Source organism: Ursus maritimus, unplaced genomic scaffold, assembly GCF_017311325.1.
Source record: "Ursus maritimus isolate PB19 unplaced genomic scaffold, ASM1731132v1 scaffold_17, whole genome shotgun sequence".
Lineage (NCBI taxonomy): Eukaryota > Metazoa > Chordata > Mammalia > Carnivora > Ursidae > Ursus > Ursus maritimus.
In genome coordinates, this window is record NW_024424119.1 from 55760844 (window position 1) to 55788599 (window position 27756).

Here is a 27756-nt window from a genome sequence, read left to right on the forward strand (position 1 = left end):
CAGTTTTCCCAACACCATTTGTTGAAGGGACAGTCTTTTCTCCTCATTGGATATTCTTTCCTGCTTTGTTAGATTAATTGACCATAATTGTGGGTTCATTTCTGAATTTTCTCTTCTGTTTCATTGATCTTCATGTTTTATTTTTGTGTCAGTACCATACTGTTCCGATTACTGTGGCTTTGGAATAGAACTTGAAGTCTGGAACTGTGATGCTTCCAGCTGTGCTCTTCTTTTTCAAGAATGCTTTGGCTCTTTGGGGTCTTTTGTGGTTCCATACACATTTTAGAATTTTTTGTTCTAGTTCCATGAAAAATGCTGTTGGTATTTTGATAGGGATTGCACTAAATGTGGAGATTGCCTTGGGTAGTAAAGACATTTTAACAATATTTGTTATTCTAATCCATGAACATGGAATGTCTTTCCATTTCTCGGTGTCATCTTCAGGTTCTTTCATCAGTATTTTATAGTTTTCAGAGTACAGGCTTTCACCTCTTTGGCTAGGTTTATTCCTAGGTATCTTACTGTTTATGGTGCAATTGCAATTGTAAATGGGACTGATTCCTTCATCTCTCCTCCGTTACTGGTATATTGAAATGCAACAGGTTTCTGTACGTTGATTTTTGGATCCTGCGACTTTACTGAATTCGTGTATTGGTTCTAGCAGTTTTTTTGGTGGAGTCTTTCAGGTTTTCTATATATAGTATCGTGTCATCTGCAAATAGTGAAAGTTGTACTTCTTCCTTGCTCATTTGGGTGCCTTTTCTTTTTGTTGTCTTACTGCTGTGGCTAGGATGCTTTCACTGTAAGCATGACCTAGTGACCTTCTTCTATAGGAGATCAGAATTTAGCTGTCACCATCCTGGCACTGGACTCTAATCCAGAGGCTCCTCCCCCTGCCCTTCTGGTCTAGGGACGGTAGCAGCTTCCTGCTGCTCCTCTCTGGCAGCCTCACTGTCTCCCGTTTGGCTTCTCACCTCAATCATCTACATAACCAATGCCCTGGATTAAATTCTCTCAGTTTTAAATACTCGAATTCCTGTTTTCCTGGTTAGACTCTAATGCAAGTTATATCATAATTTTTGCTTAAATCAGTATTTGGTGTGTACATTCTAAAATCTCTGCATACATATTAAAAAAAAAATTTTTTTTTTTTTTTTTTGAGAGAGAAGGAGAGAGAGAGAAAGAATCCTGAGCAGGCTCCATGCCCAGCATGAAGCTGAATCCATGGCTTGATTGCATGACCCTGAGATCATGACCCGAGCCAAAATCAAGAGTTGGACACTCAAGTGACTAAGCACCCAAGCGCCCCAAATCTCTGCATCTATTTTAAGTAGCTGAGCCACAAAGGGGTTCATGAGTACATACATTTATTTGTCTAGCTCTCTGTTTTGCCTTTTCCCTTGGTTAGTGTTCTGTGTGCCTACTGCAGTGCTATCCCTGAACTCTACACCCGAGAGTTCTGAAACTCTCCCGCACTAGTCAGACATACCAGGCAATCTGTCAGGTCCGTTTTTTCCTGGACACATTCCTCCGAAAGAGAGTCTTCTCTTTTTCTGGCCCAAATGGAACTTAACTCTCTTAAGGTTTAATAAGCACTGACATTAAGTACTTAGCATGGTGTCTGGCACATACTAAGGACTGGAAAATTACAAATACTCTCACTGGGACATCGTGGGTCTGCTCTGCAGAAATGCGCTCTCTTAGCGCGATGAACTCTCCCACCAGTGGAGGCTCGCTATGACGATGCCAACCCACAGCACCAACGGAGCTGGGTCTGGCTCACATCCTTCGAGAATAAAATCATACCAGCACTTGTGCTCACCACCAATCACACTGGGGATGTATAATACAATAGCTAAGATGCAAAACTATCTATTAAGGGTTTTGTATTGGATTTCGTATCCATTGGATATGATAAATTAAATTACATATCCATTAAATCAGGGACATATAAAAGCTATGCTCTCTTGGGAGGAGAGGGAGATTAACGCTCCACTCACAACATGAAGATTTTAGTTCAAAACCTGGGACTCACAAGAGATAACAGACAACATAATGCCATTTGTTAAAAAGTGAACACCAATGTGTCAGTTATGAAGGTCAGGGAGTAATCACACTGATGAACCTATCAGGTTTTCCTCAGAGAATGTCCTGGACAGTTTCAGACTTGGAGCTGAAGGGAGGGAAAACCACAGGAGGCCCAGTGGTAAGGAAACAAGGACAGTAAGCAGACTGAAGCAGTGGTGTCTGAGAAGAGGGGTTGTGGAAGGCCACTTGCTCCTGGGAAAGGGGGCTGACAGGAGACCGACATCTTTCAAGTGTGTGTGCGGTTTTTAGGAACTCAGTACCAAACAGTTCTCTCCCACCTCTAGAAAGGACCGTAAGATAAAGACAAGGCCTTAAAAAGTGAACTAGCTCGGAAAGAATGAGAGGTATTTCTTAAAAGCAAAGCCCCATGCTTTTGATTTATTTTTAAGGTTTTATTTTTTTAAGTAATCTCTACACCCAACGTGGGGCTCAAACCCATAACCGCAAGATCAAGAGTCGCACGCTGCACCGAGCCAGCCAAGTGCCCCCCCATTCTGTTGATTTTTTAAGATTTTATTTATTTATTTATGAGAGAGAGAGTGCATGTGCATGAACTGGGGGGGGGGGGGAAGCAGAGGGAGAGGGACAAGTAGGCTCCGCAGTCAGCACAGACCCCAACTCGGGGCTCAGTCCCATGACGCCAAGATCACGACCTGAGCCAAAATCAAGAGTCAGACGCTTAACTGACTGAGCCAGCCAGGCACCCCCTCCCATTCTGCTGATTTTTAAAATGGCTGAGGAAACAACCTTTCCTCGATGATAAGGAACAGACCAAGACATGGCGTGTCATCTCGCACAGTCCCCTTCTAGATTCACAGCTTCATGATACAACCTTGGCTTTAGGCGTAAATGCTACAAACTGGTAAAAAGATGAAGGAAGGAGGAAGCGAAATCATGTTGCATCACTGCCTGATGTTTTTTGAAATGCTGGAAGACACATGGCAAACTTCACGTCAAAAGTTTACACCAAGTCACTGGAAACATTTCGGCATTTACATACTTCTTTTCTAAATCTCTGTGTATGGTTGAAACCCAATTACTTCAGACTCAGCAGGAAGCAAAAATCCACTGTCCTGTGTGATTGGAGGTCACTGCTAAGTATATGCTAATGAAGAGGGGGCGGGCAATGTCTTCGGAACCAATCCTCAATCAATAACCATCATAGCTCTGGACAGGAGAATGCAAATGAATATGCAGGACTTCAGTACAGAGGTAACATCATAATTTGCTCTCTCTCGTACCTTTCACCTTGAAGGTTTCAAAACGCTTTCTGGAAAATCTGTCTCTTTAGTGGGCTAGGGAAACACGGGAATAATGAGTAGGTTACGCGATAATTCCAGAAACCAAGCTCAGGCCGTGGATTTCTAGGATTCCATGCCAAATACCCGACTTTGCTTGCTTTTTAGTGAGGGCCAAAGTTCTAAACGGGAAGACAATAAATGTCCCCTGCCATTTGTGGATTCCTTTATGAGATCTGTCAGCACAGGACAGTGGAGAGGTCTAGGGTGGCACTTTGGTTTCCTCCCCCATCAGTGATCTCAGATGAAGCTCAGCAAACTCAATCCAAAGATTTCATGAAGCAAAAATAAATCTCAAGGAGACTGTTTTTCATTCATACGCTTACCATAAAGGAGATGCAAATTTTCTTTTTACAGGTGACATTACGTATTTGCCAAAAAGAGAAAGAGAGAAAGTCAGCTGCGTTTTTAACTGAGGAAAACAATGTCTAAATCCTAGAAGCAAAAATCAAAACATTTCATTTTCAGATACACCCAACCTTTAAAACGCAAATCCACCACTAGTAACTTGACAGAAGTAAGGAAAGCTAGGAACGTCAAATTAAGAAGCAGGAGACAGAAATGACACTTTCTTTTTGCCGTGGGGGTGGGGGCAGGGGAGGTGGTCTTCGCTGTACTACCGCCCTGGCAGCACTTAGAGGGATGCTGCTTCCCGAGCCCGCGAGCTCGCCAGCGTCTGCACAGAGCTCGGCAACGTGTCGCGTCCCACTTTGAGTGCAGGGCTGAGGACAGGTAGAACAGCATGCTCTCCGCCTACACGTCCACCATATGCTCCACTCCGTTCTGTGGCAGGATCGAATTCCTTTAAATTTTACCTTTGGAATATAGGCAAACAAGCAGTAACACAGCAGTGGTGACTAGTTTACACTTGAGCAGACGCGGCGCGGAAAGACATTAATTTAGTGCCAAATTGAGCAGTGAGTCACAATTTGCACATATCTGTCAACCTGTTAACAGGGTAATAACTTGGAAAGATTGCTGTTCCTATTTACATTACAGAGGACTTTCGAAACGGAGAGCTGCTTGAAGCTCTCCTCCCGAAGCACCCGGCCGATGAGCTGGCTTATGGTCCAAGAATCGGACAAGAAACACAAACTCCTAGAAATCACAGGTTCAGATCAAGGTGTGATTCAGAACTTCAATATTTTCAGGCAGAAAGTTAACTCTAAGCAATTAGAGAATCCAATCTCCCTGTTCTGCTCCCCAGTTCCAGTCAGACTCTTGATGGTTTCCCCTCCAATTTTTCCTAGTGCGATCCAACCAATTCTTCTCGAGGTTTGCAAAGGCTTCCTTCAGACTAAGCTTCCATCTCAACGACTTCAACATCTTGGCAGCATCAGAAATGATGACGCCATTCTCAGATTTCTAACATTACTTTTGAAGCCCAATAAGCCTTGTTCTTCCTGATTGTCTTCAAGTAGCTTGGCCTGTTCCTTTCAACATCCTTAATCAGAGAATTAAAAAACACCAAGCACTCAGAGGTCCTCTTATCAGAGGACCGTCAATCTAGGAACGAGCAGCATCTCCAAAAGGTGGCTCCCCCTACCACATCTCACCAGGCAGCCCCTGGACTGCCGGACCGCCACCCCAGCATCTCTACCCAATTACCCCACTGCAGCCTCGTGGAATACACACAAAAACACTGCCTACAAAACCTAAAGGCTTTCTACAAACACATAAAAGACCATCAGGTTTTCCAATTTCTTTTATCAGCGTCTTTTAATCTTCCTGGGTCACAACCCTCTAAGAAGGTACTGAAAACTAAAATGCACGTCTGCATATCATTTCACATACAGCTGTCTGCAGTTCACAGGCCCCTTAAAGTCCATTCCTGAACCCCAATTCAGAGCAACTGCTCTAGACCTGTTTTGGAATGGAGGTATCTGGTTTTCTTCTTTGTTCTTTTCCTAATGGTAAGTTTTATTTTTCAACAAAGCTGCCTTCATGCGAGAATGCGTTCGTACTTGCTGCAGCCTGGAAGTGAACACACAGGGGTACGATGACTCGAACAGTCCTTGTAATCCTAAAATCATGCTTCCGTGATGGGAGTCCATGGTTAGTTTCTCTTTGTTTGCTTGTGATGAAACACCTGCCTCTCACTGTTACTTAGTCTTTCCAACAAAGTCAAGGACCTGCTTCTGTGACCTTAGAGGTCACCTGAGAGTGAGTAACCGTTTCTACCCTCCAAAGCCGCATCACCCATGCTTTCTAGAAGCTCCTTGCTTGTATCAAGAAAGAGGCCCCTGGGGCGCCTGGGTGGCACAGCGGTTAAGCGTCTGCCTTCGGCTCAGGGCGTGATACTGGCGTTATGGGATCGAGCCCCACATCAGGCTCCTCCGCTATGAGCCTGCTTCTTCCTCTCCCACTCCCCCTGCTGTGTTCCCTCTCTCGCTGGCTGTCTCTATCTCTGTTAAATAAATAAATAAAATCTTTAAATAAGAAAGAAAGAAAGAAAGAAAGAAAGAAAGAAAGGAAGGAAGGAAGGAAGGAAGGAAGGAAGGAAGGAAGGAAGGAAGGAAGAAAGAAAGAAAGAAAGAAAGAAAGAAAGAAAGAAAGAAAGAAAGAAGCCCCTGCTTTCTACATCACTGCTTAAGACACAGCTCGGTGGCAAGCTTAAGTCTCGGGTCCTGAGGGGGCCGAGGAGGCGCCTACTGCCCAGCCTCAGCTGGCCTCCTTCTTCCACGACCCCGAGCAGGCTTGCGCTACCCTTGCACGCTGTGCACACTCTGCATTCTCTGCCTGGAAGGGTCTTCCCACAACTCCTTCCACTCCCATGCCCAGGTCAGTCCAGCTCATGCTTCAAGTCTTTGGTTTCCAGCTTAAATGACACTTTCTCTGGGAGCCTTCCTGGACCCCCGCCCTCAGCCCCCATCAGTCGGTGTACCCTACCTCACTTCCTATGGCACTTTTAATTTCTCTTTGTAGCTCCCAACCCAGTTTAATTAAGCAATTTTTCTAGTGATTATTTGCTTAGTGTCTGTCTCCCTGAAAGGCTCCTCTGCGGGCCGGCACAGCTGCTTTGTTCAATGCTGAATCCCAGCACCTTGCCGTGGTGCCTGGTACCCACCGATGCTCCTTAAATACCTGCTGAATGAGTACACAGGACATTAAAAGTAAGCTATGGAGACTGGGCAGGTAGGAAACAACTCAAATGCAAAGTTCTCTGCCACGGACGAAGGTCGGAGGTGCCGGAGAGGGCATTACATTGGCCACCAAAAGGCACAAACAACAGCAACCGGACAGCTGCCGGACAGAAAAAGAAAGCAGGGGAGATTCTTCAAAGTCTTACAGCTTTACATGCAGCTACAAATCCCTGCATCTGTTTTAATAGAAGCTCAATGCCTCTTAGAACCAAGAGCCTTCTAAAGAAGTGCGCTGTTACTGACGTGCCGGTTTTAAAACGTTGCTTTTAATGAACTAATTAATTCTGCAAAAACATTAGTCCAGAGATGCGTGCTACCAAATTAGGATTACAATACCAAAACGATAACAAAACAGAATGTGGAAGACATTTCTAAAGATATCAGTTTTGCAAAACATTAATTTTCTACTCTACACAGTAAAATATATTGCAAACTATTTGTTATCAAAAGCCTTAAAATAATTTGCTGGACAGATGGCTTGGTTCTCTAAAGTCTGACCCCTCCTCAAAAGAAAAAAAAAAAAAAACAAAAAACCAACCTAACCAACAAACCTGGACTCCAGCCAGTGATCCCGTGTTAGTGAGATGTTCAGCAGCTCAAACCAGATTTAAACAGCATCTACCCCACACAGTGTGTACCACACATGCTGTTCATTTTCTCCACCCGTACAAAATCTGAAAGTTAGGAGTGCGTTATTAATAGACCACCTTTTCGGGGAGCGGGTAATGCCCAGCAGCTATCAAAAAGAGAATCATTTGTAAGCTCTGAAAATGATTCAAGATTTTCCTCCCCACCTGTCCAGAATGATGAGTCCAACAGGACTTCCAGTGGGTGCGAACAGAAGGGGGTTTGTTTAATTACTCCACGGGAACGAGACTGCCTGAGACTCAGCAATCGGTCTCAATGTCTGCTCAAGAAAGAAGACGGGAAACCTAGGTCCAGCTTCTCAGATTTGTAAGATATTTGTATCAAGTGTGTGAGAGCCTTCCGGTCATTCTCTCAACTGTACGTGAAAAGGCAAGACTAGATGTGCCACAGACGGGCACAGAGCATTTGCTTCTGTTTCTGCTCCATCGTTTACCACACTCCTTCGCTCTCCCTGCCCACGATACTAGTTGTGCTATTATTCTCCTCTAAGAAAGACACTCAGAACTTCACAATCTCTTTATGGAAACTCAACACCTAAGCAGAGAGGGCTGTCAAGGTTAGGAAGCGCTGCTTCCCCGGAGTGAAACGGTGGCCAGGTCAGAGAAGTTGAAGGGAGCTTCTCCTGTTCTCTCCTTCGTAGTTTATGAACTTTCAACTACGTGAATACGTTACAGGAACAAATGGAGGGGAACCACCAAACAAAAGCCACGCTACATTTCCTCAAGCTGAAATCAATGCACAAAGACCCATCACATACAGAAACAGAGAAACGAACCTGCCTGCCTTCCTTCTTCCCAGGTGGGGGCCATGCAGCCTAGTAAATTCATAGGTGTGTATGAACTAGAACACAAGGCAAATACCATCTAAACCAGAATTCTTCCATATGATTGAGCAGGAATTAGAGAGGTCATGCATTGTAAACTACCCCTAATAGATCTATTAATACATATTTACTGAGTGCCCATAGTGCTTGACAATGACTGTGTTCAGGGAATGCTAGCAAATACTCAGGACAGAAAACAGTGGAATGAACTGCCCACAGAAGGCTTTCTGTGAGCGCTGGATGGCTGGAGGGATGGCTCTAGCCTGTGCTTCCTGCTGGAGAGTCAGGATGAGCGGGAAAGCAGGTACTGCTTTCCAGTTTTCAAAGCACTTCTGCATTCCTTATCTCATTTGATCGCTCACCAACTCTGAGAAGTAAGAAGGGCAAGTCCAAAACTCCCATTTTATAAATGACAGAAAAAAGAAGGTTAAGTGACCTGCCCAAGGGAGCAGCACAGCCGAGCGGCAGAGCTGAGCCCGGAACCTACGTCTGACTCCCCACTTCAGGGCTTTCTTGCACACCACAGTGCTTTCGTTAGGTCTCTTAGGATTCTGTAGAAAAAGCAGATTTCATTTTTGTCATTCCCCAGACTTTTACATAACAATGGGGAAATTTTAGGAGCATATTAACGAAATGAAATCAATTTATGATTTCCTTTCTTTCCAGTCATTCAGGAAATATTCAGTGCCTAAGTGAGCCAGGGACACAGTACTGAGTCGGGTGGACTCCGTCCTCGTGGGGCTTACACTTCACTTGCCGACAAGCCATTTTCCTTCAAGGCCACAGGCTGATCTCCAGAAAAACAGGACAACGAAGTCAAACTTCCTTCCATTCTCCTGTTGGGTCTTTGACACGGAAACTCTCCATTAATGTGTGAAATTGTCAGGTAACAGAAAGGGGCAAAATACTTGGGCATTTTATATTAATAACTAAGTATTTATTCAGATATCTGTGGGCCCCAGTGTTTCTCCTAAAACATTTAAACAATGGATTAAGTTTAGGAAAGAATTATGATTTCACTCAACACCCACCTCCGCTACAAGCCCTTACATGTTACAGAGAGAGGGGAAAAAAAAAACCCAAACAAGGAAAAACTCGTATTGAGCTTTCCAGCAACACCAATTAGCAGTAGTTACTACGTCATCATCTCCGGTCAGATCTGGTGACATGACACTCGGAGCTCAGACGGGCAGTGAGGCATGTGTGAACAACTCACACCGTGAGAAAGCACCCCCGGGCCTCTGACTTTCAACCAGGGAGCGGGTCAGGACAGACGATACACGCTGGAAAGCTCTACCCCTTCCCAAATTCCCATAGCATTCCTGCCCAGCCCCGGTTACAGCTGACGCTGGGTTTACTAAGTGCAGACTGGCCTGTTCAGATCTGGCACTTCTTGGTAATGCTTTCACGTGGTGACCGTGTTCCACTAATTCAGAATTTGCTGCACATGAGCGGAACAAGAGTTTGTTCCTACCTGACTTTTAGTGTCCCTGAAAACAGACATGGTAGATTTCATGACGAGAAATGCCAAAGATAATGCAAACCATCCCTGAACACATAACTTGTTCCAACCATAACAATACATTAAGAAATGCAGGAAAACACAAAACTCCCCCCCCCCGGCCTCCACCGTTCCTGGGACAAATATGTTTGTATGACACAGTTTTATTTTCACTCATCAGGCCATCACTCCTTGAGGAGAGAGTCTGAGGCCCACTCGTCTCCAGTCCCTGCAATGCTTTTGCACTGAATACACATTTCATAAGCATTCCGTGGACGGGACTGGGTTGAGCAGACTGGATCAAGGCTAAATAAAAAATTAAGAGTCAGGGGCGCCTGGGTGGCACAGCGGTTAAGCATCTGCCTTCAGCTCAGAGCGTGATCCCGGCGTTATGGGATCGAGCCCCACATCAGGCTCCTCCGCTAGGAGCCTGCTTCTTCCTCTCCCACTCCCCCTGCTTGTGTTCCCTCTCTCGCTGGCTGTCTCTATCTCTGTCGAATAAATAAATAAAATCTTTAAAAAAAAAAAATTAAGAGCCAGCAGAACCGTGTTTTGTAATTGTTCCTTTTATAAAAAGTAAAAAATTCTAAACCAGAAAATACCACCCACCAGTCTGTAGATACAGTGAGGTTGTTTCTGCTCCTCGTTCTGCCGGCAGCTGGGTTAGAAGGCAGACTTGATGACGACAAATGGAAAGTAATGGAACCCGAGGCAGATCTTCCTGGGTAGGGTCTCTCGATGGGCACTCAGGGGGCTTTCCCACACATGGTTGCCTGGAGCACTCGCTGCCTGACATCCCTAATCTGACCCCCCCGTTTCTCTGCTGGCCCAAACCTTCAGCAGAAGACCCCCAATGAATGACGACTCAGCACTGTCACTCATGGTGGCCTTCATAGTACATTCCACAGTCTCTTCCACACGCGTGGGACACTGACTATTTAACATTTACCTTTCCCAGCTGACGGAAAACTCCATGGAGGGGAGGCACAATCCGTCTCCTTCCTTGCCGCCAGCCCCTGGCACACTGTCCGGTGCCAGCGAGGTCTCCACGGATACCTGCTTGCGCGGAGACTCCTCGCAAGTGTCTGCAGCAGAGCAGAGCCTGAGGCCGGGGCTTAGGAATCCCACGGACCCCAATGCTCTCCATCTCACTCTGCCCTCATCTCAAGTTACTTTAGCCTCTCCAAGGTTCGGTTTCCTCCTCTGTAACATAAAGATAAAAGGGCTACCTTCTCCATGTGGTCACTGTGGGAATTAAGAGAACGGAGCACATAAACAGCACTTGGCAGAAAATAAGCAGTTAGCAACATCAGCTGCTCCTTTTGTATGTACAAATACTGCCTTTTTCTTAAGAAACTTTTGCTTGAGTCTGAAGGAATAAAAGCCCCAGCAAGTCAACTACAGATACAGACTGAAAACTGCTTGAAGAATAAGCATTAAAGGTAGGGAATGTTCTTTCTGGTGTCCTGCTCATTTTTAAACACATGACTGCATTGTAGTTAGTAAGGAGAATTCTTTTCGTTATTTTCGAAGGAAGACATACAGGAGAAAGAGAAAACTGTTGCTGATCCAGGAACAGGGCTTAGTATGGAAGTGGGATGGAGTGCCTAGATCCGGCTTCGAGAATGGGATCGAGACTGGATACCTTTCCTGCCCCTCCATGTCACCGCTCCCCCTTCCTCCACTCTGCGCTGTGCGCCAGGAGGCTGACTTACACACCGGCTCCATCAACAAGCTTTCTAACCTCTGGCTTCCAGTTGGGTTCTGGGTAATGGGAGGCACTAGCTGGAGATTCAGAGGACAGACGCCTGAAGGCTCGGGTCGTGGAGGGCGCCTGTGACAACTCAGGACCGACGAATACCAAAGACCCCAACCTATGGCAATGAAGATCTGGTTTACCCCCCATCTAGCACAGGTATGAGCAGCAGAGGGTAATGAGGACTTGGACTGGGGGTGGCACAAGTCGGCTAGGACTACTCACTTCGATTTTGCTTCCAGCTGCAGGCAGGCGGTGATAGCTATGTTTTGTGTTCCCTGTTTCTCCAACCCCCCCGCCCTCCTACCTTACATAAAGAGCATGGGGTGGGAGTAAGACCAAAGAAACACGCTCCCTACCAGACCAGCCCTCTCTTCCACAGTGTTCCCTGCTCCGGCCGGCTGAGCCATGTGGACCTCCACGACGGCTCCTTTCCCGCTGGCTTCTGGATGGGTTTGGTGGAACAGAGGCACTGGCAGGTGATGTGGAAGGTAGAAGGTGGGGGCGGTGAGGGTAGACACTCTGCCAGCTCCGTCACCAGGAACAGGTAGCATCCCTCATTACAGCTCTAACTCAGGCTTCCCGGGGGATGGCACTACTCCCTGCGTCCCCCTGACACGGCCTGTACCTTCAGTACCTGCCCCTTCGGTGACAGTCTTCTGTAAAGTCTCCTCAAACTGCAAATAGTCCCCTTGCTAGAGTCTCCTCCCAGGACAGAAGACTCTTCTCAAGGAAAACGTATGACATTAACACCAGCCCTGCAATTTACCCACTACAATAAGAAATACAGTAAACTGAAAAATAGTCAAATTCATTGAGGGTAATGGTGATATGAAAAGTCTAAACTGGTAACAAAATAAAACTTGACAGAGCCTCTGCTTCCTACTTAATTCAACATCATTCATTTAACAAGTATTTCCTGGAGTGTTTTAACTGCGGCTATGGGTAAATTTGAAATGCAAGGCATTCAGACAAAATAAAGGAATCACGATGAGAGGATTTCCCCCATGAGAAACGGCAATCCCAGTCTCATCTTCTGCTCCTCCCCTTGTTCCCTCTTTCTTCATAAAGGGACCAGTGCCTCTGAGCCACAGGCAGAGAGTATCCCTTCTTGGACCAGGGTAAGTACTAGCTTGCTTTCCTCTCTCTCTAAGGCCAGACTAACAATTCCCACAGTGTGACGTGTATATTCACAAAGTGGTACATGAGGTGATGTTAGGTGATACAGATGGACAAACATTTTTCATTTGAATATATGTACACAGAATATACATATATAGGGGCGCCTGGGTGGCACAGCGGTTAAGCGTCTGCCTTCAGCTCAGGGCGTGATCCCGGCGTTATGGGATCGAGCCCCACATCAGGCTCCTCCGCTAGGAGCCTGCTTCTTCCTCTCCCACTTCCCCTGCTTGTGTTCCCTCTCTCGCTGGCTGTCTCTATCTCTGTCGAATAAATGAATAAAAACTTTAAAAAAAAAGATTTTCATAAAATATATGAATATATGTATATAGAAAAATATATAACTAGCAAATAAAACCTGTGATTTCATTTCTAGAATGAGTCTAAGTTTTAATAATGAGTTTACTTAAAGAAAAATATTATGCAAATAACAGAACAGCTGACCAAGGTTATGGCAAAAATCCTAAAGGTGGCTTCTAAATGACTAAGTAGAGGAATCCCCTTCAAGTAAGGCAGGTAATTAAACAGCTTGGTTCAAAAAGATTTTGCTCATCTTTGCAAATTTTGTTTTTTTCCATTCCAAATAAATCTTCATTTTCGTATCTTTAAAAAGAAAAGATCCTCATGCATACATCGGAGATATTGAAGAGAGGGAAATGGATAGGCATCCTAGGAGGGGCCAGGGTGTTGAGGTCAGCAATACCACGAAGCTCGGGCTGTGGATGATCGATCACCCCAGGAGCTGAGTCTGGGAACGTGTAGTCTGAGAGCATGGGAAGAGGGTCTCCATGATAGAAAATAAAATGGCTTTCACATAAGCAGCAGCACGTACGGCCACTGGCCCCAAAATTCCTTTTGTCATCTCCAAAAGGAGTCAACAATTGTGCCATGACACATTTCTCCCAGTGGAGCCAAAGCTAGGATTCTACCTGAGACACGTAGGTGATGCTTGCAGGCCCTGAATAAGCTCTCGGAGGCGCCCTCTACAGGTGCATGGGGGCATCCCCAAAGTACAAGCACAACACTTCTACTTCCCTGAACAGAGAAATCTCGTGGCTGTCTTCAAATCCCACACAAACTCTTCTACGCTGCAAATCAGAGGAGAAATAAGGTGAATCAGTCTGACCTCCTGCTCACCCACACCACCACTGCTCCTCTGAGCTCCACTGACGAGTTGTCACCGTGGCACCCTATCCCAAGGAAACTTTCCTCTGCCCAGGGAGGGGGATAAACTTTACGGGAATAAAGCCCATCATATATAAACAAGGAAGGTCATAAGAATGATTTAAAAAATAAAGAAAAGAACAAAAGCCCAGAAGGGTGACTTCATCCAGAAGATACAACAAATCCTAAATGTGTGTGCTCCTAAAAAGAGTCAGCGACTCTTGGTGTTACTAGAACAAGCAGATAGAAAATCGGTAAGACAGAACACTTGAACAATGCTCTCAACTAACTTGACCTGAATGACATATATATCCTACATCCCCAAACAGTAGTATATACACACTTTTCAACTGCAAAGAGAACATTCACTCAGACCATAAGCTGGGTCTTAAAACAAATCTAAAAATCATGCAGAATGTGTTGTTCTCTGACCACAGCTGAAGTTAAAAATCAGTAACAAAAATATATCAGGAATCAGGGCCCCTGGGTGGCTCAGTTGGTTAAGCATCTGCCTTCGGCTCAGGTCATGATCCCGGGGTCCTAGGATTGAGGCCCGCATCGGGCTCCCTGCTCAGCGGGGAGCCTGCTTCTCCCTCTCCCTCTGCCTGCTGTTCTCCCTGCTTGTGCTCTTTGTCTCTCTGTGAAATAAATAAAATCTTAAAAAAAAAGAAATATATACACACACACACACACACACACACATATACACATACATAGAAAGCCCCCCAGATATTTAGAAATTGAACATAATTCCTAATAATTCATGAGACAAAGAATGAATCACAAAGAAAATTAGAAAGTATATTGAACTGAATTACAAAAATATATAAAAGTGTATAGAATGCAGCCAAAACCATGCTTAGAGGGAAGTTTATAGTTCAAAAACGCTTACATAAAAAATAAAAAAAGAGTGAGAGATCGAAGATCTACGCTTCCATTTTAAGAAGTTAGAAAAAGAGGGGCGCCTGGGTGGCACAGCGGTTAAGCGTCTGCCTTCCGGCTCAGGGCGTGATCCCAGCGTTATGGGATCGAGCCCCACATCAGGCTCCTCCGCTATGAGCCTGCTTCTTCCTCTCCCATTCCTCTGCTTGTGTTCCCTCTCTCGCTGGCTCTCTCTCTCTCTGTCAAATAAATAAATAAAAAATCTTTAAAAAAAAAAAAAGAAGTTAGAAAAAGAAAAGCAAAGTAAACCCAAAGTAAGGAGTCGAAGGCAATAATGTATGTAAATAAATGAAATAGAAAACAGACAAAAAGTAGAGAAAAATCACTGAGGTCAAAAGCAGTTAATTCTATCAAACATTTAGGGAAGCAATAACATGAATTATACAGAAACTTGCAGAAAAAAGAAGAGGGAATGTTTCTCAACTCATTTAATGGGGCCAGTATCGTCCCTGATACTGAAACAAGACAAAGCCACTACGATAATATATTCCTCATAAACAAAGACACAGAATTCCTTAACAAAATATTAACAAATAGAATCTAGCAACACATAGAAAAGATAATATATCATGACCAAATGTATTCCAGAAAAGTAACCCTGGATTAACATTGCATGCTGTAGCGTATACATAAAATGGAATATTATGCAGCACAAAAAGGTGCACTTTATGTAAATTATACCTCAATAAACTCAATAAAATTGATTTTTAAGAATTTTTTTTCAGATTTTATTTATTTATTTGACAGAGAGAGAGACAGAGAGGGAAAATAAGCAGGGGGAGCAGGAGAGGGAGAAGCAGGCTCCCCACTGAATAGGGAGCCGGATGCAGGGCTCGATCCCAGGACCCTGGGATCATGACCTAAGCCAAATGCAGACGCTTAACCAACTCAGCCACCCAGGCACCCCAATAAAGTTGATTTTAAACTATTTTTATTTTGAGAGAGAGAGAGAGAGAGCGCACGCACACACGAGCCCTGGGGGGCAGGCAGAGGAAAAGGGAGAGAGAAACCCAAGCAGACGTCCCGCTGAGTATGGATCCCAACATGGGGCTTGATCTTACAACTCTGAGATCAGACCTAAGCCAAAACATAAGTCTGATGCTTAACCGACTGTGCCACCCAGGCACCCCTCAATAAAGTTGATTTTTTAAAAAATATTTAGAATATGTGTTGAATTCTCTACACTAATCTCAAATGTTAAATATGGGATGAGAGTCAAAATGAAACGGTTTTCAGTAAGTCTTGGAGAGACAGGCAAGAGAGTGGATCCCTTGGGGGACTCAGTCTGCTTGGTCCTGTGGCTGCATCCGTGTCGGGGAGACCGTGAGCTGCCCTTTAGCTCTAACGCACGTGAGAGCCAGCACCTTGGCAATCACAGTCCCAAGGCTCAGGCACAGAAGCTGGGTTTCATCCTCACTTCTGCCTTTGCATCAGAGCCTGGGGCCGATCTGCGTGGTTGGTGAAAATGGACACGAATCCATCCCGAGGACCCCATAGGCCGAGCATACCCCACAGCGGTCGACTTTCAGCAGGGCGACCTCATACAGCAAAGCCCTTCTGGCCTCCATATTTGCCCATCTGGACTATTAAGCATTTCACATGCTTTTGAATATAGAAAATATTTTGGGTATATTTCAATCTGTATATCACCACCAGAAATAAGATATTTCCCTCAAAATAATTTTTGGATAGAAAATATTTTCTCTTCCCGTTGAGAGGGAGCAATGAATAAGCCAGGAAGGCAGTAGCGTAGTTCAGATCACACGATCTGGAGTCCCAGTGGTTGGGTTCAAGTCCCAGCTCCACTAAGTGAGGCAAATTACTAGGCTTCATCCCTCCTCCCCTTGAGATGAGGATAATAAGAGTATCTTTCAGGGGGTAGTTGTGGCGACTACAGGAAATAATGCCTGGGGAAGAATCAGCACATTTCCTAGTATCTCTCTCACACACGCAGTAATCAGGCTCTATACAGATGATGGTGAGTGAGTACATCAAACTCCCACCCAGAACCTAAGTAACTGGGTCCTTTTGCCAACGTGTCCTCCATAACTTCTCCTTTACCCATGGTGTGTGGGGCAGCGGGTTGTGGAAAGCCCTGGGGTCTTCCCCGCTCTCCTACTCACTTGTGGGCTGCAGCGGGCAGCTCTTCTAGCCTGCCTGGCTTTAGTTTCCTCTTCTTTGGAAGAGGAAGGTCTCTGATGGTCCTTCTAGTCCTAGTCAGTTCAGTATGCATTTCCTCAGAGTGAACTATGTGCACAAAGAAACAACTACACAGGTCTAAAGACTCTCCATCTTTGAATGCTACATATGGTAATTATTCTAGAAAACTCAATCGATCAGAACACCCTATTCCTTAGCCTTTGTGAAAAACTGGAATCTACTGTACTGGCCGGATTTTAGTAAGATCCATCACCTCCCCCCCACCCCCCAGGGATGGAGCATGTGGCAAGTGGGCGTGGGAAGAGGGGGCGTGGCAGAGGAAGTGAGAGAGAGAGAGAGCATCCCAAGCAGGCCCCATGCCCAGTGCAGAGCCCAACACTGGGCCCGATCCCACGATCCTGAGATTATGACCTGAGCCGAAATCAAGAGTCAGGTGCTCAACTGACTCGGTCACCCAGGCGCCCCACCCCCATCAGCATTTTAATAGCAAAAACATGTTGCCTTCATCACTGTCTAGGGGGACCCATTAATAGATATTTCCGAAGAAACCTGTAACCAGAAAAGACCACTGCAACTAACTCTTAGGACTAAAGAGGAGTATCGTAATGAAAGCCCCAGGAAACAACAATTTTGTAATCAAGGAAATTTACAGGAAGGACTCTGCCCACTACAGTTCACAAATGAATGTTGACTGTGGCTGAGTAGGCTGCCCTAATGTGGCCGCGTAGGATGCTCAGAGAACATGTGTAATTAAAGGGCATGTATCTCATATGCCTTTCACTTGAGAATCTCAGAATAAAATAGATAAAAACAATTATTTATTCAAATGTTAACAGCTTTAGAAATACAAGGAGTATAAGAAGAAGTATAAGCATCCAGGTCCTTAAGGTCTTATATTTCAGACACCCACTCTTATAAACAGGTCTGCCGCGAGAACAGACGCAGACATAACTCAGATTCAGCTGTGTCGTATCAATTACTCCATTTAATCCTCCAAATATCACCATATGCACCTACCCATGAAGGTGTAACTCGAGCTCTGACCTGTGAAGGGGTGGGTGGGTGTGCGTGTGTGTGTGCGCGCACGCACGTGCACACACACACACACGCAATATTTCAGTAGGCAGAGCAGATTATCCAAGAGTTAGGGACACAGCTCATAACGATAAAACAAGGTCAGTTTCTCTTGCTCAGATCTTGCACAGTTGTCTCTGACAAGGAGGACTGCAGTGAATCACCCTGTGAATGAGTCAACAACACAACGGTGTTAAAGTCAACTGCTTGAAATTGTGTTAATATGGAGGATTACATGTAACAAGGACTCATAATCACTCCATTTGGGTAAAACCAGGTGCAGTACCAATGTGAACAATAATGAACGGATGACAAATCAGAGGGTATGCATGGAGATGCACACACCAGTAATCCTTTTTGGAAACAAGGTGTATACAGCTGTAACAACAAGGGGAGAGAGTCTGTCTTCAGCCGAGATGAGACAGATGACACAGTTATTCCTAAAACATGTAAATGGAAGTTGCCGAGTAAAGACAGATCAATCATTCTCGGTCGATGAGAATAATGAGAGAGAATTCCAGCAGGGAACACTGAGGTTAAATATTAGGCAAAAGTTTACAACTGGGAGGATTGCTAGCAGAATAGAGAGGCTGCTGGGAGAGGCAAGGAAATGAGGCATTTCGGGTTAAAACTCGACACCTGCCTAATTACGAGTGGAATTATTCCTGCCACAGTTGAGAAGGAGAGAAATGTGCCATTAGAGAGGTAGATTTGGATCTAAATGAGAATGAAAACAAGGAGGTTAAACTCCTGCTTTGCAACATTCTTAACCCTCTGGAATAAGTGAGGGTTCAAAACTCTTGACACTTAAACCCATCACATGCCCATTACAATGGCCTTGCATATGTCGCAACTGGCAAGAAATCAACACAAGGGTGACTCCTTTCAGAAGAAAGATAGACAAGCTGTCTGGAAGGTGGCTCTCAGTAATGCACATCACAACCACTGAACAGTATTTCTTCCCTGCCTGAAATGCTCTCTGACATTTTTCAGCCTTAATTCAAAGGTTTCTTTGTTTGTTGAGTTCAAAACAGTAGCATATTATTTGTTGTTAAAACAATGTAAAGCATTTAAGCTTGATTAGCATGACTCTAAAACTTTTCATCATTTTCATGAAGGTTCTAAGGGCCTGCTGACAGCTCTGGGAAACAGGACTTTTTCCGATACCGATATCCAGGGTAAATAATGATCCACCACTGGTCTCTGCATTCCAAGGCCTAACTAAGGCAGCAGGGTGTGTGACTGAACTTTTGCCTTCATTAACTAGCTAAGGAGTCTTGGGGAAACTCAGCTTTCTACATCCTTTCACGCCCAAAGCGGCAAGGTCCACTCATGACCACTGGACGGTACCTCCCAGAAGGCTACGAGGCCTTCTGCTTGCTCTCTGCAGATGACGTGTAGACTGCCATGTCCAGCACTACTTCCTCCACGAGGACTGAAGGCACTTTAGAGAATCAATTCATGCTTGGAAATATATTCCACAAGTTGACAGATTTGAAAATTAAAGTAATAGCCCCCAAAGGAATCACATAATTGTGGAGCTGGGCAGCAACTAAGAGGTATGTAGTCCAAATTCTTTACTCTATGGAGAATGAAACAAGGCACCCAGGGGCTGGCTGACTTGTTTAAAGCCTTCTGGCTGGCTGTAGGCAAGGCTGGGATGAGAACTCAAACCTTCTGAATCTATCCTGGATACAGACCTTTCAAATGTGCCTACTAATAAAGATTATGAATCAGTAAACTCTTCTAAAAGACAGATTTAAGAGCCTCTTCTAGCCACATGTAAAAAAGTTTTCAGTATATTTTCCCATTGCATTTCTTTTTTACAATATTCATATTTACTCTCGCTTTTCAACGGTAAATTCTACTCACAGTTTATGTGTAATTGAAATTATGCCACAAGGTTTTAGGAAATCTCCTTGATCTCTTTTCAAAAACAGATTTGGGCAAAATAATGAGTTTGTGTTTAAATGTACGCTTGGACGTACTCAAGTCAGTCCATGCTGGGAGCTACCCCATGCTCAATTAATAGCTGCTTTGGTATTTTCTGAAAAACTTTTGGAATAAAATAATAATCCAGCCTTTGTAAAGATTCTCAGCATTCTTTCCTTCAGCGAAGAGGAAAAGCTGGATGGCATACACAGGAAAGACAGTTTCATCTCATGTGGATTTCAAGTAACTGGCTAATGATTTTCATTCCGCAGATGTGGATGACATTTCAGCATTGATTCAAGCACACTGGATTCATCTATTTTGGTCTGCGCGAAAGTTTCCAATCCAAAAATAAAACTTTAAAAAACCGAACATATATTTCTAAAACCTGTGCTGCAATGACCAGTAAAATATTGGAGCGTAATGTTCAACTAAACCATTTTCAAGCCATACATCACTTTCTGTTTGGGTCCTACCCAACTGTTTCAAAGTTCATTTTTACGGTGTTCAGGGATAATAGCAACCGTATCATTCACAGAAGCCATGTCCAGTCAATTTCTACAGAGAGTAAATGGAATTTTTCCAAATAGATTAAGCTTTAGTGTAGAGAACAAAGACCCCCTGAGGTTAGTTATTTCTGAAACAAAATGGCCAGAAATTAAGTTTAGATAATTTCAAGGGATATTTTTCAAGTGTGACTGGCTCCAAATGGGAGGCCCACCATCTTAAACATGAACTTGTTTAAAGCCCCCAGAAGCAGCAAGTGGGGAAAAAAAAAAAGATGGGAACAATCAAGATTCCATATCATGGCAAAAGTATTTCTAATACCAATGGCTGTAACGTGCTAGACTCAACCCTTACAGGCTGCCCCCACTGGCCCACCGCTACAGGAGAAAGCGCTTTCTCATGAGCAAAGGTTTCTGATCTCTCACGCCGGTCTCTTTGGATGCCTAAAATTAATGTCATCTGTTTTTATGAATGTCTTTTAAAAATGAAGATCTACTTATTCCTAACAAGAAAACAACTTAATTTTTCATTAGTGTCAGGAGTACCAACTGAAGCCTTGTGCTTTATATTTGTAATTTTTTTTTTTCTGTTTCTCTTCCTGTTATATAAGCATTGGCTCCTAGCTGTTGTTACTACGTGTGCTGCCTGTTTCCAAATGCGTTACCCTGACAACCTGAAGACAACGGGCTGTGAGAGGGTCTTCCATGGCAATGCCAGTTAGGCCGCCTCTCATACTTCCTGGTTATAGACTATGTTCCAATCTGTAACGGGGTCAAACACTGAGCAGGGACCACATGAATGTGCCAACTGCCCGCCCAGCATGAGCACCTCTGGTCTGATCATGAGGCTGTGGAGGGGGCAGCACAGGTGCCGAAAGGGCTGCAAACCATGGGCTCCAGTGAGCTTGGGCAAGTAATGGTTACAGTTGCACCTAATTCAGAAGGTGGTTAGGATTCAGTAAGATGTTAAATGTTTAGAATAGACCTGAAGCCAAGTAATCACTCAGTAAATCCCAGCTGTTGGAGGCGCCAGTGGTGGTGGAGGTGGCCATGATGATGGCTGATGGTGGCAGAGGGGGTGGTGACGGTACTAATGGTGGGGGTGAAGGTGGCATGACGACTGTGAGGCAGCATCTAGACTCGTCTGCACCTTGATTAATTTCTTCAAGGTCAGGACAGTCAAGGAAAATGTCATCCGCTGAGGAAAATCACTCTGGCCACATATCAGGCCCACAAATACAAAACCATGGGAGTTTTTAATGACCTAAGAGCAAGAGGAAGAAGAGGTGGTGGTGGTAGGGATTTTGGCATCATGATATTGGTACCTAATTCCCACCCCAAACTCTCTTATTTAAACCTTGAACCAAGGACGTGCAATTCTTATAAGATGGTGGTCTGTATTAGAAAGTGGAAAGCAGAATGTTTAAGCACAAGGGATCAAACTGGTCTGCTTTGATGGAGTCCTTTCCGATACAAGGACATATTAACCATATTTCAAGCTTTCCCATGGCACTATGCTAATGCATGTTCAATGTTACATCTGAAATCCTGCAACCCTTCCAGCAATTCTATACCCACTTCTTATTTTAAACTCACTGCACTTTCACGCATGCACCTTTCTCAATAAAGGTTTTTTAAAAGTGAAAGTATATAAACTTACATCATGTATATGATGAGTTATTTATCTGGATCTATATCATTTGCAGGTATTTTCAACTTCAGTAAAAAGGTTTGGGAAGGTGAAAAAGTTGAGATCCCTTAATCTTTTCTTTTGAAAATAAATTATTCATGAAGCTCTCTCCCTCATTCCCAAATGGTTAGGTTTAAACAATTGCTTAAAGTGCTGTTTTTAACTGAAGAACACATTATTCATAAAGCCTACAGCCCAGGAAACACTTACTTGCTAACTGGTCATTTTCATCTGATCAATGACTTCGCAGTGTTGAAACATACCACAGTGGAAAGTGCTTCCAGCACAGGACCAGTGGCATTAAGTTCCTACTCTCATAAACAAAGCAAGTTGGTTAATGGTCATTTTATGGTCCACATATTACCCTGAAAATCTATTACAGTGTGGCTTGGTCAACCCTATCTGAGATGATTTGGGGGAACTAAGCACAGTGGGAACCTTCCTGTAACAGGTTAATGGATCAATTTATTTATTTCGAATTTGTCCTTTTCGAGTTGAAAAACCACTAAAGACTTTCCAAGCAATCAGCTCAATAACCATGAGGCGAGGCAGTCATGCTGGATCTGTTGATCTTGGCCCTTCTCTGTCATTTATGGCTCCTGGGTCAGTGCTGCTGGCTCACTGTTGGCACAGGAACAGAGCCAGCCAAGATGCAGAGCCTGGATCTGTCTCCTGGGAGTCTCCATGTCGATGAGACTCTCAGACGACCTTCCGTTCAAAGGCATCACCGGGCTTCACTTGTTCTTTAATACAATCCTGAAGTTAAGAAACAATTCAAATAACAAAAAAATGTAGGATTCCATTCAAACGACAAAGCCTAGGCCGCTCCCGTTTGTTAATAAGTACTATCTCAAATTTCTCATAAAAATATGCCACTAATTTTAGTCCTCCTCCTCCCCACCCCCATCTGAGAATTCTCTTTTTAAGTTAATATCTTTCAAATATTAAAGTTCCAGAGACGGTAACCAACCGTCAGCAAAACAGCAGGTGACAATCACAGATTCAGGAAGTCTCGAACGTTTCTCGGTAACCATGGGTATCTACAGAGGCCATCCACTTTACAATATGGTTCTGACCCCTGAGATGAAGACTGCATTCCTGCCAATAATGGTCCCTAACTTGAGATTTCAACACCAGGCAAGAGGAAGTTTTATTTTGGCTGATTTCAGGTCACACACAATAAGATTAAAAAATCACTGTTGCCCCTAACAGAAGGAAGAACAAATTTAAAATTTCTTAGGATTCTTTTTGATCTAGTAGCACACTTGTAATGACACGGTTGAAAGTAATGAACTTTGGAGTCTTTCCGTCAGTCACCGCGTTGCTGCTGGGCATCATGACAGCGGGGAGGAACCCGGCCTCTGTCTCCGCTCTGACACTATCTAGCTGTGCAGCCTTGGCCAGGTCACTTCCGCTCTGTGCCTCAGCTTCCTCCTTTGTAAAAGATGCACAATACAGCAGCCCCCCACAGTTAACTGTGGTGCGGAGGCAGACCACCCTCCTCCTGATGTGTGGTCAGAAGGCAATAGCAGCCTAACGGCTACGTCACCACGCCCACGTCACTTCCCTCACACAGGCATTTTACCATCTCACATCCTCACAAGAAAGGTGAACACAGTACAATATTGAGAGAAAACACATTCACATAACTTTATTACAATATACTGTTACACTTATTCTATTTTGTTATTAGTTACTGTTGTTAATTTCTTACGGTGCCTAATTTAGAAATTAAACTCTATCACAGGTGTGTACCTATAGGAAAAAGCACAGTCGATGCAGGGTTCAGTACTAACTGCGGTTTCAGGCATCCATGGGGGGTCTTGGGCCATATCCCCATGGATAAGGGGGAGACTACTGTAGTACCGACCTCACGGGGATACGGAAGGACTAACTGGATTAATAAACGCAGAACACTTAGGACAGAGCACAGCCCCTAGTAAGCACCATCCGCATGCTCACCAGAACCATTCTTCACTAGCTGTGCGGCACTGTTCCACGTTCTCTGATCTCAGTTTCCTCCTCCGTAAAACAGGAAGAATAGTAATATTTTTCTCACAACGCGGCTAAGCAACAACGTATGTGATGTGTTTGGCACAGGGTCCCGTACATACGTGCTCGACATGACATGCGGTAGCCATCGTCGTGATTCTATCAGTAACGGAATGCTTTCTCACACTGTTCTCTACTCTGTGCAAGAATCTTTGTGCTTGAATAAACAATATGCCACAAGCTTATTCAAAATGCAACCCAGGGCCATTCCAATTTGTGAGTGTTAATTCAGAAGTATCAGGAATGCATAGCACTATTTTCAGAACTGTACTTCACCAAGAAATCTCCCTTTAATGTATCCCCCATGACACGACGACTGTGAATCAACAAAAACGCTCAACGGCTACTTGCAAATGGATAGCTGTAAAATTACGCTGAAGCATATGATTGGTTTAAGGTATGCCTTCTGCTTCTGCTATACAGGTTGCATTTACAGCAGAGACTCCAACTCAGAAAACACACTTGTACGTGGGGGTTAGAGTCTGTCTTAAGCTAACAGATACTGACACTTACAAGAATTCTAGTATTCAGAGCTGATGGAAGGAAACCTACGGCATTAAGTGGGAGACCCGGGGCTGAGTAACTGTGAAGGGGCAGAGGTGGGCAAGAACCTTGCTTTGCTTTTGGCTCCAAGTCCATCTTTCCTCCCACCATATGATGGAGCTGCAGCGGAACCGCTCTACTTGTGAATCTAGAGTTTACACTGTCTTGGATGACAGTTACTCTTCTGTCTTCAGCCACAGAAGACGTGTGTGTGTGTGTGTATGCATAAACACAGTGTAATGAGAGACTCCGTAGCAGAAAGGCAGAAACCAAGACATCAGTGCTCTTTGCTGGGACAGGGAAACCTGACTTTAAAATTTTTTGATATTTAATTCAGTGCATATTTCATTACTGTTCTAGTATCTTTTTTTTTTTTTTTTAAAGTAGGCTCCACTCCCAGCATGGAGCCCAACACAGGGCTTTGAACTCATGACCCCGAGATCAAGACCTGAGCTGAGATCAAGGGGGAGATGCCTAACCGACTGAGCCACCAGCACCCCTCTAATGTCTTAAATGGAATTAATTCTTCTTGCTTTTTTTATTTTTTTAAGAGAGAGGGAAAGTGTGTGCATGGGGGGGGGAGGCAGGGAGAGGCAGAGGGAGGGAGAGAATCTTAAGCAAACGCCATGCCCAGTGCAGAGCCCTGGGGCTCAATCCCATGGGGCTCAATCCCATGACCCCAAGATCATGACCTGAGCTGAAATCAAGAGTTGGGTGCTTAACCAGCTGGGCCACCCAGGTGCCTCTTCTTGCATTTTTTTTTTAGCTTATGTGCTCTCAAAACATTTTAGAAAAAGATGTTTCTTTTACTTATTTTTCAGGGTAATATAAATCTCAGTTAAAAGGGTTACTTTTCAGGGGCACCTGGGTGGCACAGCGGTTAAGCATCTGCCTTTGGCTCAGGGCGTGATCCCGGCGTTGTGGGATCGAGCCCCACATCAGGCTCCTCCGCTAGGAGCCTGCTTCTTCCTCTCCCACTCCCCTGCTTGTGTTCCCTCTCTCGCTGGCTGTCTCTATCTCTGTCGAATAAATAAATAAAATCTTTAAAAAAAAAAAAAAAGGGTTACTTTTCAGGGAAAGTTTCACAATGTCTGGACTGGCTAGAGAGGAACAGGGCCATTTGTGTCCATGACCTCCCATCTACTATTACAGGGCCACCACTATTCTGGAGTGAGTGAGACATCCCTGACAAGAAAACAGAGAATGAAGAGAAGTTTCTGCTCAGGTGGCAATGCCTATCAGGCGCACAGCTCAAGGAAGGGGGGTAGGGGGATGCAAGAAGGCAGCATGTGCGGGTGGCTGCTTCGACGGTGGTCAGGGAGGCCTCTGAGGCAACAATGAATTTGATGAGCCAGCATAATTCTGGAATCTCTCTAAATCTCCTCCTGGAAATGAGACAGAGCAACCAGAAGAGTGAGGGATGCATGAATCTTTAGTAAAACTTGATTTTAAAAATTCTCCATGGGGGCGCCTGGGTGGCACAGCGGTTGAGCGTCTGCCTTTGGCTCAGGGCGTGATCCCGGCGTTATGGGATCGAGCCCCACATCGGGCTCCTCCGCTGGGAGCCTGCTTCTTCCTCTCCCACTCCCCCTGCTTGTGTTCCCTCTCTCGCTGGCTGTCTCTATCTCTGTTGAATAAATAAATAAAATCTTTAAAAAAAATAAAAATAAAAAATAAAAAAATAAAAATTCTCCATGAACCACAAAATACAAATGGGTAGGACCGCCGGGGTCAGCAGCTGTAAGGCTGAGTGGAGTGATGGGAAAAGGGACAAGTGGTTGTCCACGGACCACAAAGCCTCCACAAAGACGGGCCCCCCATGAGCAGGAGCCCTGCAGCGGGTGTGGGAACAGCTGGAGCACCGAGTGCATCCTCTCAGGGTCTGAGTATAGATGACATACACGCCCAAGATGGGGCTCACCAAGGGCTGCAGGAGGGTCAGCCAGGGCTGCCTGGGCTGTAGAACCATCCAGCAACACTCCACTCAGAAAGGCAGATCTTCCTCCTGACACACATGCTAGGAGCAGCAATCAAATGGAACAGGGTAGAAAACCCCAAAAGGTAGGAGGACAGACTGTCCAGAGCAAGGGCAGTGTAGCAAACTCGGCACCTAAAGGCTGGACACCAGCGCCCTTCATGCCCAGGAGCCGTGGAGCTCCGAGCAGCAGACCAGTGCTGACGTCTCTGTGAGCTGGGAAGGCCACCAGCCCTCCGTCATACAGGGACACAACAGAAATGATCTTGCCCAACTCAATAGTAGAAGACCAAAAAAGGTGCAGCTGAACAAACAGTACACACCACGAAAAAGTGACTGCAAGCAGATAAAAACTGTAACCAACTATTTCAAACCAAGCTAAAGGAAATCACAAAAACTAACTGGTTTAAAAACCAGCACAAGTCAGAAATAGAAGTTCTCAGAAGTGAGATGGCCAGACAACAGGAACATATGAAACAGAACTAAGAAAACTCAGTAAAGTATGAGGGGGAAAAGAAGACCGAATTACAAGAAACATAAAAGCAAAGAGACACCCCAGAAAGCACAGAGGAGAAATGGAGGAGAGGGGGAGACAAGTGAAGGATAGGAAACTCAGAGACATCGTGTGGAGTCTGTTTGGATCCTGAGAAAAAAAAATATATATATACCAACTGTGAAAGGATGTTTTCAAGACAATTGGGGAGCTGTGAATACAGACTGAGTAGGTGATACAAAGAATTACTGTTAATTTTGTTAAGTGTGGTAATGACATTGTGACTGTAAAAGTGGATGCCCTTATGTGGTAGAAACAAGTATTCAGGAATAAAATGACATGATGTCAAAGATTTGCTTTAAAATATTAAAGCAGTGGGGTGCCCGGCTGCCTCAGTCAGTAGAGTGTGCAACTCTTGACCTTGGGGTGGTGAGTTCGAGTTCTACACAGGGTAGAGAGATTACTTAAAAATGAAATTTTAAAAAACTAAAATAAAAATAAAATATTACAGGGACACCTGGGTGGCTCAGTCGGTTAGGCGTCTGTCTGCCTTTGACTCAGTTTATGATCCCAGGGTCTTGGGATCAAGCCCCATGTTAGGCTCCCTGCTCAGTGGGGTGTCTGCTTCTCCCTCTGCCACCCCCCTGCCACCCAGGCTCATGCTCTCTCTCGCTCTGAAATAAATAAAATAAAGAAATATTACAGCAGCAACAATTTTAAAAAGCAAAAAAACCCCACATAAAACAAAACAAAGAAAAAAGGATACAGAAAACGTCGAAATGACAATGA

General features: G+C 44.6%; 1 protein-coding gene across 2 annotated transcripts in view; it reads right to left on the reverse strand.

Moving 5' to 3' along the window:
• The window catches only part of MED27 (mediator complex subunit 27), a 197084-nt gene that overhangs the window by 66355 nt on the left and 102973 nt on the right, over positions 1-27756 (reverse strand). The gene's annotated exons all lie outside the window — the stretch shown is intronic.